Here is a 16,653-nt window from a genome sequence, read left to right on the forward strand (position 1 = left end):
TAATATATGTGTGTAAAAGTGATTAATAATTACAACTTGGTGGCAATCAAGCACACGATGAGTCACGTCACATAAGGGTTAAATTGAAATAGTTTTGCCTATTTCCTGTTTTCACTTAATTTGAAATTGGAAAAATATTTAACATTAACAATACAATAAATAATAAAGTTGGGTCAAACCAATGGTTTGTATTGTAGCACTTTTCCCTTCAACAAGTGAAAATCCGGTTTTTAAATACAGTCTATGTATACCTATCACACTATTAAAATTATTTTCATTCATATTTAACTATTTCTAGGGTTGCATATATTTAGGATGATGCATTCATGCAGTCTTTGAAATAAAGCAAAAATTAATATAAAGAGGGGTTAACATAATGTTCGATTTTAAGGGTTAATTGTGTGAGTTAAGAAAAATAATTATATTTTTTAATGTCATGGAATTTACCGCTAGCTTTTTATATTTATAGAAATTTGAAAACGTTTGCGGTTTCGGAAATATAAGGCGCCAATAATTCAAATTTTACAAATTTCAAGAGGCGATAACTTGAGAGGGGTTGGAGATGGAAAAAAATTTTCTTCTAACAAAATGAACTATTTGTTAATGTCTATAAGCCCCTTAAAATTTCAAGCTTCTACAGGCTGGGGTCTAGAAGAAAAACGAAATCAAAAATTTGGAAAAAAAGACTTTAGATAACGGGAAATTTGAACGGCCATTTTGTTTTTCTAAAGTTTAACTATAGTATACCGCGCTAGGGGAAGCAAACCGCTGCCTTTATGCGTTTACAAAATTTCAAAAATGCTTATGGTTTCATTGCAACAAATAGTTAAAAAAGGCCATTTTTAGGGTTTGGAGGGGGTATAACTTTTAGAGGGGGGAGATAGGTAAAAATTTTATTCTACGGAAATAAGTTTCTACTAAAGATCTATATACATACAAAATGTCAGCCTTCTATCTTCAAGGGAGTAGAAGTTTTGTAAACAGACACACGGACAAACGGACGGACGGACGGTCGGACGGACGGACGGACGGACGGACGGACGGACGGACGGACGGACGGTCGGACTGACAGAGTGAAACTAATAAGAACTTTTTTTCAAAATTTTTTTGGAAAAGTGCTAAAAACGATCAACTAACTCTAAAAAGTAGAAAAAACAGTAGAAGCTTTCAGAAATTAGAATTTACATAAATCAATAGTAAGTAAAAACATAAAAATTGAAGGAGCAGAAACAACATGCATAAAAAATAATGAGTATGAAAATATAATATAACCAGTGAAAAACACAAGAGCAAATAAAGATACGTAATGTAGTAAATAAAACTTATATAAAAAACAAAATAAATAAGAAAAAAAACAAGAGAACAACAAAATAGTTTAGGGAAGAATAAGAGAATGTGTAATAAAATCTTTCTCCATAAATCTTACACTCAGTGTTGCCAAATATGTGAGCCCAAATATCTTCATTTTGAAGACTCGTTTAATAAAAGTCTTCACGAATCCTTCGAGATCTTCAATTAAAATTCAATTGAAAAAAGTAGGAAAAGGTAAAAATATCACGATTTAATTCACGAGTTAGTTGCAGCAGAAAATATCAAAAAAGTCCGGTCATGCAAGTAGCGTTACTGTGCGTTTCCTATTGAATTAACTTTTTGGTCAAAATGTTTTTTTATGAACTTTGGAAAATATGGAAAAAAAGTGCAAAAAGTTCCAATTCTAATAAACTTCAGTAGCATCAAAAACCTTAATTTTTGTATGTAAGATTTAAAAATTTTAAAAATCTTATTTTGAAGTGTTCAATAAAAATATAGCCAAAAAACCTTCATTTTGCAGATAAATTTTCACTTTTGGTAGCGCTGCTCACACTGTACATTCCTCTCACTGCCGTATGTTCATACATAAATACATATATATGAAGATTCTAATATAAAAATAGGAAAATCGATTTTTTCGTAATAATCTATTGAATTTAATATTAAAATTTTTTATTGAATTATTTTATCATTTTTTAATACAGGATAATTAATTCTCTTGCACTCTTGTTATTTTTTTAATAACGAATGTAAATATGTTTGTAGATATGTACATACATACATAATTACTTATGTATATACTTTATATTTTTAATCCCTTAAGTGTTTAATAAGAAAATTGTATTTCTGCTTCAAAGTAAATAAAAACATATTTATAAGTACCTACATGCATATGTACTTATGGAGGTATAAGCCACAGTCTTCTTTATTATTACATTATAGGAGTTTATGGTATATGCATATTAAAAATTTCTATTAAAAATGGAAAGTAATTTTTTATTTTTATTAAATATATGTCCATACATATAAATATTTATTAATACATATTCGATGTAACGCACACCTTATGAATGTGTAAATATACATACATACACGATTTTAATAGATCTACACACACTATATGTACATACCTTTTGAACATATTTATATTGCAAGATCTTTGTGTTGTCAAAATTTACTACACAATTCGATGAAAGATTATTGCCTTTGAAAACTTGACTTAAGGTTTATAATCTAATACGAAGAGATGAGTAATAAACTTAAAGAAAATATGTATAGATGTATGTATCTACATTAGTATGTGTGTATATATATGCAATTATACATACCTAAGAGTAAAAGAATAGGTGTTCGTTTCAGTTAATTGTCCATTTTAGTAATTGTTTTCTTATTTGATTTTTAATTTTTATATGCATAAAAAATAAAAATATTAAAAAAAAAACAAAATTTGTAAAACAAAAAAAATTATTACAAATGCAAACGATTTTTTTGAATCATTTCATTTATAGGTTCAATTAGAATAGCAATAAAAATATAACAATAGCACATTATTTATGTATATCTAAAATATATTTAAGCCACCATCTTTATTTTATTTCTTATCTTTTTCTTTTATTCTTTTTAATGTGTCATTTATATTTCTATTTTTATGTTGAATATATTATGTCGCTGTAATGCATATGAATGTACATACATATTTTACTTTAAAGTGTTTATACCATACTTATATTTATATGATTGCAAATGAACATATAATATGTATTCCTTTAAATTATATATACATACATTATTTTATCACTAAGTACTTTATGTTGGACTTGCTCGCAAAAAATTTTTCGAAAATAAAATATCTATGCACATACATATATACATACAAATAAGCGATATATGAACATATGTACATATTTTTATATAAAAATATAATAATAAATTGTATGTATGCACGGATATATGACTCGATATTTAATTTTAAAAAGCTTACAAAATTATATATATGTACATATGTACATATATTATGTGAAATATACCCACATTAATCTATTTTGTTTAGCTCCATATGTATGTATGTACAAATATGTATATGTACATATTATTAAAAAATGTACAATGTGTATGAAAAAATACATAATATGTTTATTATATGAATGTTTATATATATGATGGAAATAAATAAAAATAATAAAAACTCCGCTTTACTTCTCAAACCAACTTAATTTTCTCAATATACTCGTATATATATGTATGTATGTACAAATTTAAGTATCCATATGCACACCTAAGTATAACGTTAGCAACAGTAGGGGGAAGGGAACGATACGTTAGCAACGCTGGCGATACAATACTAATATCCGCGAAATATTCAAGGGATTTCGAAGGAATATCACATCGCAAAGTAGAAAATCAGACTAAAATAAAATGTGTAAATGAAATCCTTAAAAACAAAAGTTCACACACAGCACTTTTTTGTATGTATGTGTAAACAAAAGGTAACAACTAAATAAGCATATATTTTTAATTATGCAATGTATATACATACTTGTGTATATTCAGAATTTTAGAGCAAGAAAAAAAATTATTCTTGAGAAGCATAATATCAAGCATAAAAAAAAATAATCAAAAAAAAATTTAAAATGAAACAAAAGTTACAACAAAACGAACAAAAGAATACAAAAAAAAATAAAAATATATATGTACATAAATGCAAAAACAAAAACATTGGGCAAAAATATTTTAACCCGTATATCAGTCTCCTTACAATATCGTACATAATACATAATACCTGCCTCTGTTTTCTATTGTTGATTGCCGTTTTTATAATAGTATAGGAGTTAATATTTTAATTATTGTGTTTGTAAGTAATTAGAGAATATGCTTCACCAAAATATTCTATTTCTAATCCCAAACGTACGTTGTTGGATGTAAGATACTTTCATCATTTTCGAAGTTTTATACAAAAGCCAATCTTACTTTTATACAAAAATATATTATAACGCGGCAATCGATCTCAATTTCGGAATACCGTAACGATAATTTGGATTACCACATACACCGTGACTTCAATAATGCTTAATAAAAAGTAATAGTATGGTATTAATACGATTGTACTACCGTCTCAGAACTTTCAATACCTTTACATTGAAAAAATAACTGCTGCAGTTTTAAATACATTTTGGAATACAATTTTTATAATCCATACTTTATAATACAGACAACGTAACTTTACAGATTCAAAACGTATAGTAAAAGCTCTTGACATTGTACAATTTTCCTAAATGCGTTTTATACGTAGCGGAGACGGAAAATAAAAGTAAATCGGGTATGGAAAAATTGAGCACGTTTTTTTTTTACATGTCATATAAACGTTGCCAGAAATAACAAATTAAATAAACTAGCATATATTTTCAGCAATAAATTGGTAGTTATTAAGTTTTTTTCCTATGTTCGTTGTTTTTTTTTTTCAAAAAACTTCGTCATTTTTGTTTCTCTTTTCAATGCGCTTTGCTCCTCTACTACTTGGTAAGGTAAAGTTATAATTTAATTATTTGTATAAACATTTTGTGTTCATAATTTTTTAAATGTAAACTTTTTAAGGATTTTTATTTTGAAGATAATACCTATACACATATGTATATACGTACGTACTAATCTATTTTGTTCTAAATATCCTTTTTGGAAAATTGAATATAAAGGATTTCAAAAAAAAAATCAACTAAAATGAATGAGACCATATAACGTATAAGTAAATGTAAGGTACTTTCGAACTTAAATGCGGAGGATTTGTAGAGGGAAGTAACTTAAACGGTTTCAAAATTGTAAAAGTTCATTGGAATATTTAAAAAAAAACAATGAAAACAAACAGAAAATTATTAATTATGAATGTGGACTTCAAACTAACATTTTCTTTCCATTTTCAAAATGTGTATATTATGTATGTATGTACGTGCATATATGTAATATCAGTATAATTTAAAAAAATTTAGTTAGCAAAAAATTAGAAAAATTAAATAAGATTGTTTCGTCTCAATGAAATGAAATCAAAAATTTATAAATTATGTAATTTATATATACATACTTAAATAATTTTACTATATTATATATTGAGCAAAGATCTTTATATATATTATATATATATATGTAAATATATACATATATATACAGCATATAAATTTCAATAGCTTTGAATTTTGCAGTATGAAAACATCTCTGTAAAATTTTTTGTTGCTTCGTTGCATTTTGTTTTTCTTTATATTTTCCCTTAATTTTTTTTTTCATAGATGTTCAAACATATAATACATTTTGACTGAGGATTTTTATTTTCAATATGTGGATTCGACCTGTATCGATTTTTGAAGAAATCATTTGTATTTTTTCTTTGTTTATTTTTATTTGTTAGAATATAATTTTTTGAATATAGCATTTAAAATATATGAATGTGTAAAATTAATGTAAGTTATACACACTTGTTCCATATGTATGTACGTGTATACACTAATATTGCTCTTATATTATAATATGAGTAAAGCAGAAAAAAGCCACAAAAATTTTAAGGTTCCTTTTTGGAAATGAAGAAATAGTAACAAGAAAAACTTTTCTTTACTGTTCTTTTTTTTTTAATGTTTAATTTATTTTTTTTTATTTTTTTTTGTTTAATGCCGCTTGCGTTGTGTTTAAAAAAAAAATAAAAAAAGGGAAATAAAAAATATCTTGTCTCCATGATATTGGTTGCTGCTTAATGCATGTATCCTTTTTATATTATATTTTTAAAAATACATACACTCATATTATGAATACATATGTATTTATTTTCATTCTATTTGGGGTAAACAATTCTAGGTTCTTTGCTGTTTTTTCTTGCTTTTCTAATAATTTATCTTGTTAAACAATGATCAGAGAACAACAGCAAGAAACAACAAAGGGAATGAAAAGGTGAGTGAGACAGAACATAGGGAAAATGTAAAAAATAAAACAGAAAACAATAGCATGAGAAAAGTTGAAAGATTTAAAATTGGCATGGAGAGGACATTATCCAAACAGAAATGTTGTATTATTATTATAAGCGTACTGTGTATTTTCTACATACTCAAATATAATTGTATTTGTATGCCAATCTTTGTATATACGTGAATAGCTATTTATATATGTCTTTTACGTATAGGCAAAATTTTTACACCGCCAATTTTGATTTTTATATTTATTTATTTTCATTTAAATCTAATATGGTTTTAAAAAAACACTGCGCAAGATAATTTTTATCTATACATCAGAACTGTGAATGTTATACAATTTATTTATTCTTGCTTGACTTTTACATTTTTCTTTTCAGAATATTTTATTTTGTTTCATAAGAATAAAGAGAAAACAAAAAGTAAAATGAAAATGTAAACGATACTAAACGAAGTACTTAATTTTAACATCTAATTATTTAATGATACTAAACTAAATTTTTGTACTAAAAATACATACAGAAATCTATATTATTTATTTTTCTGAGTCAAAACATTTTTATTAATATAAGTTATATCTTTCGGCAAAATTATTTTACTGTGTCTTCAAATTTATACCTATTTAAAATATCTGTAAACTTTCCCAGTATTGAGTTAATTTTTACGTATTTGGAAAAAACCAACAAGAGAAAAATTCTATTCAAAAAATTACTTTCTATAAATTCTCAATCTTTCTATAAATTTATTTTAATTATAAGAAGAGACATGAAAATATGAAGATTTCAATTAAAATTTTTAAGAAAATGGTGTTGTTTGAATAAATAAATGTGTTACTTATATATTATCTTTAATATACAAAAACCATATAATATCATATAATATGTGATTTAAAAGACACATAGACCCAAGAGGTGTTATATTAGGTTAATAGATTATTTTCTTATAAGAAGATGCTTACAAATTTCCTAAAATCCTAACAACTTTTTGCAAAATAAAAAAAATTCGATTTTATCGATGAAAGTGTCATATTTACGACAAATCTTTTTCTTAATAAAAGGGGGATTAGAGTATGTACGTATAGATTGTTAATATTCGAGGCCCACCCTTCTGATGAATTCGAGTAACTTTGGAGGCCCGGAAAATTGAAGCTCCTCCGGAGTAAGCACGTAGTTTCTCTGTATTTCTCTTCTCCTGCGGGTGAGAATCCCGTATTCTCCCAAAAGGTAAACCGCCCATGAACGGTACAAACGCGTCGGTCGATTCGTTTCCTTCCACAGTCATATATTCGGGCATCCAACACAGTATGAGCCGATTTCATCCAGCAAGTTTGTTGAGCCTCTCAAGACAGCCCCACACTACCCCGTAGGATACTGAGAAAGAATTTAGTGCTCCGACGGCAGCCAGACTGTCCGACATGATCCCGTGGTGTCTTAAAGGAAAAGTTCCGCTCCTTACATTTCCTAAGGATTATATGGCTGGAAAATAAAGCTTCGAAAAAACTTTACCTCATTGCTGAGCGACAAAGAGAACTGAAAGGAAGTCTCGCAGGCTACCCGATCGGTTCACACGCCATCGTGTGGTACACGGATGGATCACAAACCTCTGAGGGGACGGATGCGGGCGTTTTTGAGCCAAGGACCAAATTCTTCGAACCTTTGAGAACGCATCCCAGCGGCTTTTAGGCGGAGATGTACGCCATCGGCATGTGTGCGCAGTTCAACCTCAAAAGCGGATACCGTAGACAAGAAATATTGATCATGTACGTACAAGTTGATTTTTCATAAATGTATTATTAAAAAAAATTGAAGTGGTCAGTAAATAACCAACTACAATGTATATTATCCACCTTAGTTATGAAAATGCGTTTTAAACATTTCTTTACAATTTTAATAAAACTAGTAAGCTTTCAGTTAAATTAACTAGAAAAATGTAAATCTGGCTCTTAGTAAAGTATCGCTTTTCTTTTATCAAATTTCACGAAAAGTTCGCCAGATAGTTTTGGTAACAACCAAAACTTAAATATATAATTTCAAGAATAGGCTCCATAGATATGGTAAAAAATGTTGAATCGACGCCTAGATCTTTTTTGGATTTTTCCAAAAAAATTATGGGTTTCCTATTCTACCACTCCGAATTTAGATATTAAATTTAAAAAAAAATCGGTTAATTATTTCTCTTTATATGCGCTAAAATGTAAAATCGGCCCGCAAAAACCTCCAGTTCCCTGTTATATCCCAAGAATTAATCAGTCCATGACTTAGCCGAAATAAAATTTCAAATTAAATTTTCTTCAAAATTGGTTCAGCCGAACACAGCCCGGCACACCAACATCTCTCCAAAAACAGTTTATTTACACTTCCCTACCATGGAGAAGCGCTTTCACACCGAAAACTCGACATCCGAAATTTAGTACCATCACGTAAGCTTCCTTGTATGCAATGCGGTATGTTTTAAGGTAAACTTCTTACACTCTTGACGTTAGCGCAAAAAAGGCTCTTATTTTTAAATTTGCGATAACAATATCTAACAAATACCCTCATAAAGTGGTTGCAAATCCGAAAAATGACAGATTGAAAACAAGATTGAATAATTTATATGAGTAGTTACTGGTGTGTAAAACCGAATATCAAAAAATTGGTAAAAAACTGTGCTTATTTGCCAGAACTGTCTAATTCTAAAGTCTTTTATCATAAGCAATAATGGTTTTACAATTAATATAATTTTTTATATAATTTTTTATATATGTAAATTGGAAAAAATACGTTATGGCTTCTTAAAGTTTGCATCATGTTTTACTATTATTGGTTAAATCAATGTTTAATTTTAAAAGTAGAAGTAAAATTTTCATATATTCTCTTGTCGCTATAAAGAAATATAAGGAAAAGGAAAGAAATAAAAAAAATGTCAGGCTTTTGAACTGACCTTTAAAATAAACCGTTATCTCGAAACGGGTTTTCACTAATGTTGAGAATGAATTTTCTCTTAGTTGAAATAAATCGTTCATAAATATCTCAAAAATTTTCAGTTGCAAACTGAAAAGTTTGATTCAGATTTGGATTATTAAGAAATAAAACCAGTCAGAAATCACAGACAGAATAAACATCAAATCATATTTCAAATATATATGAAAAATCAGTTAAATAACTTAGTTGTAATTTTCTTGGCAACGTTTATAAATTTAAAAGACAAATATGTATGTCAACGATGAAATCTAAATACATACTCGTATATGTATGTACGAATTAGTTTTTGAATTAAAAAAACAATTTTCATTACTCTGCTAACCTAAAACATGCTGAAATTAAAAAATCAGAAGAAAAAACCTAAAATAAATGCCTACACATTTTCATGAACAAAAAATACAGTATGGGTATACATAACATTAAGATATATACTAAATACCGTTATAAGAACGTCAACGTAAAAACTTCTATTCCTGCAAAAAACTCAAATTATAAATACGACTTTTCGGACAATTAAAATATTTCAACTAAATTTTCATGCAACTAAATTTTTAGTCAAAAATAATGACAAAGCCCTACATGTGTTGCATTTTTTTTTAAGAAATTCTATGTTCATGAAATTTTGAAAAAAATATAACATGTTATTAAATATTAAACATTTTCTTAAAAAATAATTACAATTTCCATACTATGGGATATTTCCGGCAAATATCCTAAAAAAGGATGAACAAAACACTAAATTTGGGGGAATAGTATTTTAAAAATTTTCTTTTTATATACGTACATACGTACGTACATAAACTTTCTATTATGCCTTTGTTTAGAATTTCTTATTTTTTTTTGAGTAAAAAGTTTATTTAAATTATTTTTGTTTTTTTTTTTTTTGGTTTTGCATTGGAAGGCAAATGACAAAAGAAAAAGGCGAACTCAAATAAAATAAAAAAAAAATATGAATTTTCTTTTTATTTTAAGAAAGAGAAAAAAATGGAAGATATTTTGGATAGTGCGCAAAACAGTTTTCCTTTTTAAAAATAACATTTAAATATTAATTTTTATACGAATCTCTTTTTATTTTCTATAATATTATGTTGTATATTGAATAAGGATTGCAAACATATGTTTATACATATATATAATTGCAATTTTGTATGAGGGAAAAATGAACACGATAGAAAATAATTACAGAGACACAAATTGAAATATTAAATACTTAATACCAATCACACATTTGTAAACTATTTGAAAAAATTTTTGGTTTTAATTAAATTTTTGATTTTAATTAATGATTGGTAATTATTAAATTATGAAAAACGATTAACAAAGTTGTAAAATAATATTCATAGCAATTGCACTAATAGTTATAATTTTCTTTATTTATTTAAGAAAATTATTATATGTATATATACATATATATATAAATGAAATTCGTAACTTTGCTACATTATATAGGAGAAAATTTATGCAATACCTGGTAAGTATACGCACGTATTCAAAGGTTCTTTTTAGCACAATAAAAATATATGAAATTAAAATGGATCTCATATAATCGCTTTGTAAATATCTACACATTGAAAATCCTATAATGTATGCATATAAATTTAATGTCCTTTAAATTCTTCTGCTTATGAGCATTAGCAGAAGAATTGTGCTCTGCTAAGTTGTTATGAGTAAATTTGTCCTATTCAAAAAGTTACCTGATAGTTTTAATTTAAGTTCTCATTTTTATAAATTTGTACATACATCAGAACTCTTCACTAATTCTACTTCACTACTTACATAAGTATTTTATTATGCTACTTTTTTTTGTTTCTTTCCTTTTTATTGATTTTCCTTTCCTTTTTTTGATACAAATTTTTATTTAAAATGTATTGACTATTTTTCATGAACAGAGTATGATAATTTTACTATTGATTTATGTATAGGCATATTTATATTTAATTAGGTATTAGAAAAATAATATTAAAGCAGCGAAACAAACAAAAGCAGAGAATTTATACATATTACAGTTTTAAAAAATTTTTAAATTTTGTATTTTATTTCCCGCTTATAGAAGAAGTATACTAACTTTGTCACGCTTTTAAATATTTTTTTATTAGAATCATATTCCAAGTTGATCGATCAACGGCTCCTGTACAATTTTTGTATTAATATTTACATTTTCATATGGATCAAGATATTTTATATTATATTTTTTACTGTTTATAAAATTTGTAGGATATTATCACACAAGCAATACAGTTAATTATCGCTACAGCAATATCTATGGATTAATATCAATGTATAAATATCGATATGCCTTTTATCGGTGTGAATATCGCTCATCCCTAATACTTATTTTGAGCGGAGCAGCAAGTAATTATTTTTCATTTTACATAGGTACTATTAAAATATTTAAGTTAACGTGAATGTATTCCTGTATTAATTTTTTTTCTGTTACGCAATACACAAATGCATATACACCAGTATATTTTTGTTTTCAAATTTAAAGTTTTGCCAAATATTTACACGGCTATAGCTAAATGTTTTGACTAACAATTTGGAAGACACTGCGTACTCCATAAAGGGGATATTGGAAGTTTTCTGTGTAAATATATTGACAGGTATATACATATGTATAGGTTGTATAAATATTACAATTGGAATACACTTTTAATGCAAGTTCAACAATTTCTTGTATTTTGATCTCTTTAGTAATTGTGTTTCTTATTACTTTTAGAATCATTATACTTTTACTTAATTATATCCTCTAAAAAATAAAACAAGTGCCTGGCAGTTTCTGTTTTTTATTAAATTTTAAAATATGTATATGATTTTAGGGTGGATGTCTTTAAAGTACGAGTGTAGCTTTAAATGTCTAGATTTACTGCAGATAGACAAGTTTATAATATATTGTAGAGGTTTAAATGTAGAGTGTAGATTTTTATGTAGAGCCAGATTTATTAAAATTATTTTTCCTAAATTATGTTTACTAAATTAACACATGCACCCACATGCATATACATAATATTTAAGTATATGCGTATCAAACTATCCTACATTACACAAAATTTGATTTAAAAATTTTAAACAAGAATTATATGAATTAAATTAATTTTAAAAACTTTTCTTTATATCTATAAATTAAATTAATTTTTAATATTTACCTTTTTGCCTTTCTTAATTTCTCACAGCTTAATTAAAAAAAAATGTGGAATTCTTTTACATTGAATATTTATTAATATTTCTGGTTTTTTTCATGTACGATATAATATAACGTACATATTTTATATAAATTTGCACTAATAAGTACTTTAAATATGCATACTGTTCACAAAAACGTATTTATAATATAGCATACGAATTTATGTATTGCAAATAGTATATTAAATTTGCGTCAATTTTTATTTTATTCTGAACTTCTTAATTGAATTTGCAGCGGATTTACTGGTTTTATGAAGTATTAAAAATATAATTTTTCTAAAATCTTTTGTATAAAAATATTATTGATAATATTCAAAACTTTGAACAAAAAATTTCATGATTTGGTTTCATTATGTCGCATTATTTTCTTTGATTTCTCACAAATAAATTAGAAAACACAAATTTTATATTTAAATATTTTTTTTTAGTATTTAAACTTACATACATTTATATATACACTTTATTGTACTATATTAGTAAACATGCATACTGATGAGGAATTTGCACACGAATTTTTTTGTTGAATTGAAACGCCATATTAAATTAGCGTCAAAATTTTCTTTTTTTTTTTTTGCTTGCCTAGTAATAGACTTACTACATTAATAGATTGGCAGAAGTGTGGAATACTAAAAGTTCGCCTCCTTTCTGTATTAAATGTATTTAATTACCAATTTTCCCTAAAAACAATTTATAATTTGTGAAATTCAGATGTTTTTGACAAACACTTATTTTAGCAGAGTAAGTCAAATGAGACTGCTACCAGAGTGAGGCTCCTAGAGCAGATTCCCTAAAACAATGTTATGATATAGCGCTAAATAAATTTAAAATTGAAATAAAACTAATGTTTTCCAATGAAAGTTTAAATAAAACTATACATACATATATTTTGTAATAAAATTAATTAATTTAGTTTTATAAGGGTTCTAGGTAACGAAAAGGCGAATTTTTTTATAATCCATTTTCATTATTTTCTAATAATTGACTTATTTAGAAGTTCGATTCTTTTATTATTTTAATAAAAGAATAAATTTTCACATTGTCAAATAATTTACGATAATTAAATTTATTAGAAAATAGCTATGATTTTCAAGGACGACGTATATTAATATTTCTACAGCCAAATTATTTGATATACTTACTTTTAGATATGCTTCTAATTATTACACTTACAGATTTAATAAAAAAGTTTGCTTTTTTGTGTCTATCTGTCGTTCAATTGAAAGTGATAAATTATTTTCTGTCATGCATCAAATTATCACAATATATATCCGTGTTAGGACTTATGTATTAATTCACTCCTTTTTTTCAAATCTACAAATCTAAAATGTTCTAGATATCCTTCGATAATAGTTCGAATGCAATCTGGGCAAGTAATTTCTTTCAGCCGTTTTTTTTTGTATATCCTGCTATGTTATTGCTTATTTATATTTCGAATCTAGTTTTTCCATAAAACTACATCACTTGGAAACCAGTTCGTCAAAGGTTTTCAAACTCCAAATAACTTAAGTTACATATTTTGTTTAGAAAAAACTTTTTTCGTATATATGTATGTACGTATTATTATAATCTGACGAATTGCTTAGGCCAACTATCAATTTCCATGCAAATTAATATTGTATGAAAGAACCAAAACAATCATCTTTAGATGCACAAAAAATATAAAAAAAGAATTAGTAAGGGTAGAGTTTATTAGTATGAGAAACACAAAGGTTTTAAATTAAGTTTTGCGGACAAAAAAAAACTTCAAGTTGTTCGAATTCTCTCTAAAAGACATCGCTCTAACAAAAACTGTGAAACAGCGTTCCCCATAATTAGTTAACGAATAAAAACCACATTTGCAACTTTTGCAAGTTCAACAATCGTAGCATACGACGATCAATCTGAGAAGAATGATCCAACCTAAACCATACAATGTGAAACAAAAAAATCTCCTCTGAACGGATTCGGTCCTAGAAATATCAATAAAATGATAAAGCATTTAAACCTGACATGCGTAATTCAAAATGAGCCTAACATATGATAAATAAAGATACAAAGTGGCGCTCAGCAAACTTCCATCTGATAAGAAAACTCAGTTAAGAATTCACCCTTTTTAATGAACGGCCAAAACCAAAAGCACATTTATGCAAAACCACAGTCGTCACACCATCAGGATCCGACCAAATCCCAAGGAATCCACCAAAAAGTTTATCAAAGGAAAAGGCATAAACGAAAAGATTAAAAATGGCCGCAGAATCGTTCGAAGATTATTCAAAGAGTTTCAAAGAGGACGGCCTAATTTTGTAATTTTCAAATCTCAAAACAATCCTCAATATTGCCATTAACAGCAAGCACACTCTCTATATTTAACCAACCAACCAAATTGCGCAACAGTTTAAAATCTATTCGGCAAACACTATCAAGGGCCGCCATCACAAAATAAAAGAAAATATCCAAGCTGCATGATAATTATCAGGCCTACAAAAACAATGACTACTCAAAACAGCACTAGAACTTCCCACATTGCAACTGAAGGCAACATCAAGTTAATCCCGAAACCATTGACTAACCTGGTGAAGGTTGCAAGACGCAAAACAATCAAGAAAATCAATCATTCAACCAAAGCAAGCGCTGGAAGCAATAAAAAAATCATCAAGCTTAGAAGAAATCCAATCAGTGCCAGAAAAATTAAAGTCACCTAACAGAACAAAGTGGTCGAGCGGATCTGACAAGTTAAAGACATGAACAGCTGTGCCGCTAACTCATCGTAAACGATAATTTTCTGAGCGGCGGAAGCACTTGGGGAACAGGAACTATTCAACACAAACAAATTCGAATAGCCAAAACTAGTTTTCCCACAAATAGGTCCAAACAAATCACAAATCGGAAGAGAAACAGCCGCAAACAATATAACAGCCAGCAGCACACCATCACCTCGTGAACCAACACTCTAAAGCTCATCACAACGATATACCGGAAAGTCAGAAGAAAATATTTCCTCACTAAAAAAACTACTATTGAGCCAAGTCTCACTCACCGAAACAAGATTGTGAGGACACGAAAGCAACGATTGGTAGACATCTCGCGTTTTGGTACAAATATGTTTCTGTAAAATATGGGGAGAAAATCTAATATTTTGAAGAGGTGATCCTTCCAAACCGCCGGACACCGCGTCAATCTTTCTGCTTTCAAATTCCTTCAGCAAAAATTTTTCAAAGATATCGTAAAGCAAAACAGCCGAGTATTGCTCCTCGGGAACAGAAACTCCAAAAAAATGCAAAACGATTGGCCAACAATCTCGATTATAGGTTTTTTTTGATATTTATTTTTCACAGAGATTAGAATTTTAAATTAGAAAGAAATGTCATCATAACAATGCTAAATTTTTAACGAGAAAAATTTCTTTTCCGGATACGTATTTTAGAAGAATCTAAAAATGGGAAATCAGCTTTGTTTTGATTTTAGAGAAAAAATATTTTTGGTCCTGCTTAATAGGTTTATTGGGCAGAGCGCTAGTTATATGCATGTCGCATGTGACAGTCAGAGCTGCCATTTTATCATTTTTAACCAAAAGTGTTGACTTTATTTTTGTTTGGTAGCTTTTTCAACTTTTATTTGATTTGGTAACGTTGAAAACAGAACAAAAGCGCTTTTCCGTGACGAAATATAAGAATTCATAAATATACAAATATTTGAATGGAATTGCCCAAAATAAAGCGAAATTACCGCCGCTATTTCACCGGCATTTGTGAAATAGTATAAACTTCTATTTCACCGCTGACGATTTTTTTTAACATTATCAATTTCCATGTGTGTAGCAAAATATGCAAAATACTGTTCAATTGAGTTTACCTTCCGCTCGTTAACAATGAAAATCGTACGCCGTTACCACTCACCGCTTTGGTCCTGTAACTTTTCCGTATGTTTTCAAATTTTTACTTTTTAAATTATCTATTTTTACTAATTTCAAAATAGAAAAAAGTAGTGTTTGCGAACCACATTCTCTTTTATATTGAAAATAATAAGTTTTTTTAGTAGCGACTATTAACAATAACAAACATTTGTTTTCAAACGTTGTTGCACTAAATTATTCTAAATTTTATTTGTCAAAAAAATCTGCTGCACGAATGTCAGCAAATATTTTTTCCTATTTTAACATCATATTAATGCTTCAGAATTTTTTAACAACTTATACTCATGGATAAAACCAATAATAAGAAAAGTAATAGAATAACTTCACACTTCTCTCTACATTGAGTATTTTTTGATTTCATATG

The 16,653-nt window shown here is 27.4% G+C and overlaps 1 protein-coding gene across 1 annotated transcript in view; it reads right to left on the reverse strand.

Moving 5' to 3' along the window:
* The window catches only part of LOC129607464 (uncharacterized), a 71,812-nt gene extending 58,783 nt beyond the window's left edge, over nucleotides 1-13,029 (reverse strand). The window contains exon 1 of the mRNA XM_055518493.1: nucleotides 12,361-13,029. The gene's annotated coding sequence lies outside the window, so the exon portion shown is untranslated. The remainder of the gene's footprint in view (nucleotides 1-12,360) is intronic.
* Between the last annotated feature and the right edge of the window lie 3,624 nt (nucleotides 13,030-16,653).

This window comes from Condylostylus longicornis, unplaced genomic scaffold, assembly GCF_029603195.1.
Source record: "Condylostylus longicornis isolate FDR11 unplaced genomic scaffold, ASM2960319v2 ptg000027l, whole genome shotgun sequence".
Taxonomy (NCBI): Eukaryota; Metazoa; Arthropoda; class Insecta; order Diptera; family Dolichopodidae; genus Condylostylus; species Condylostylus longicornis.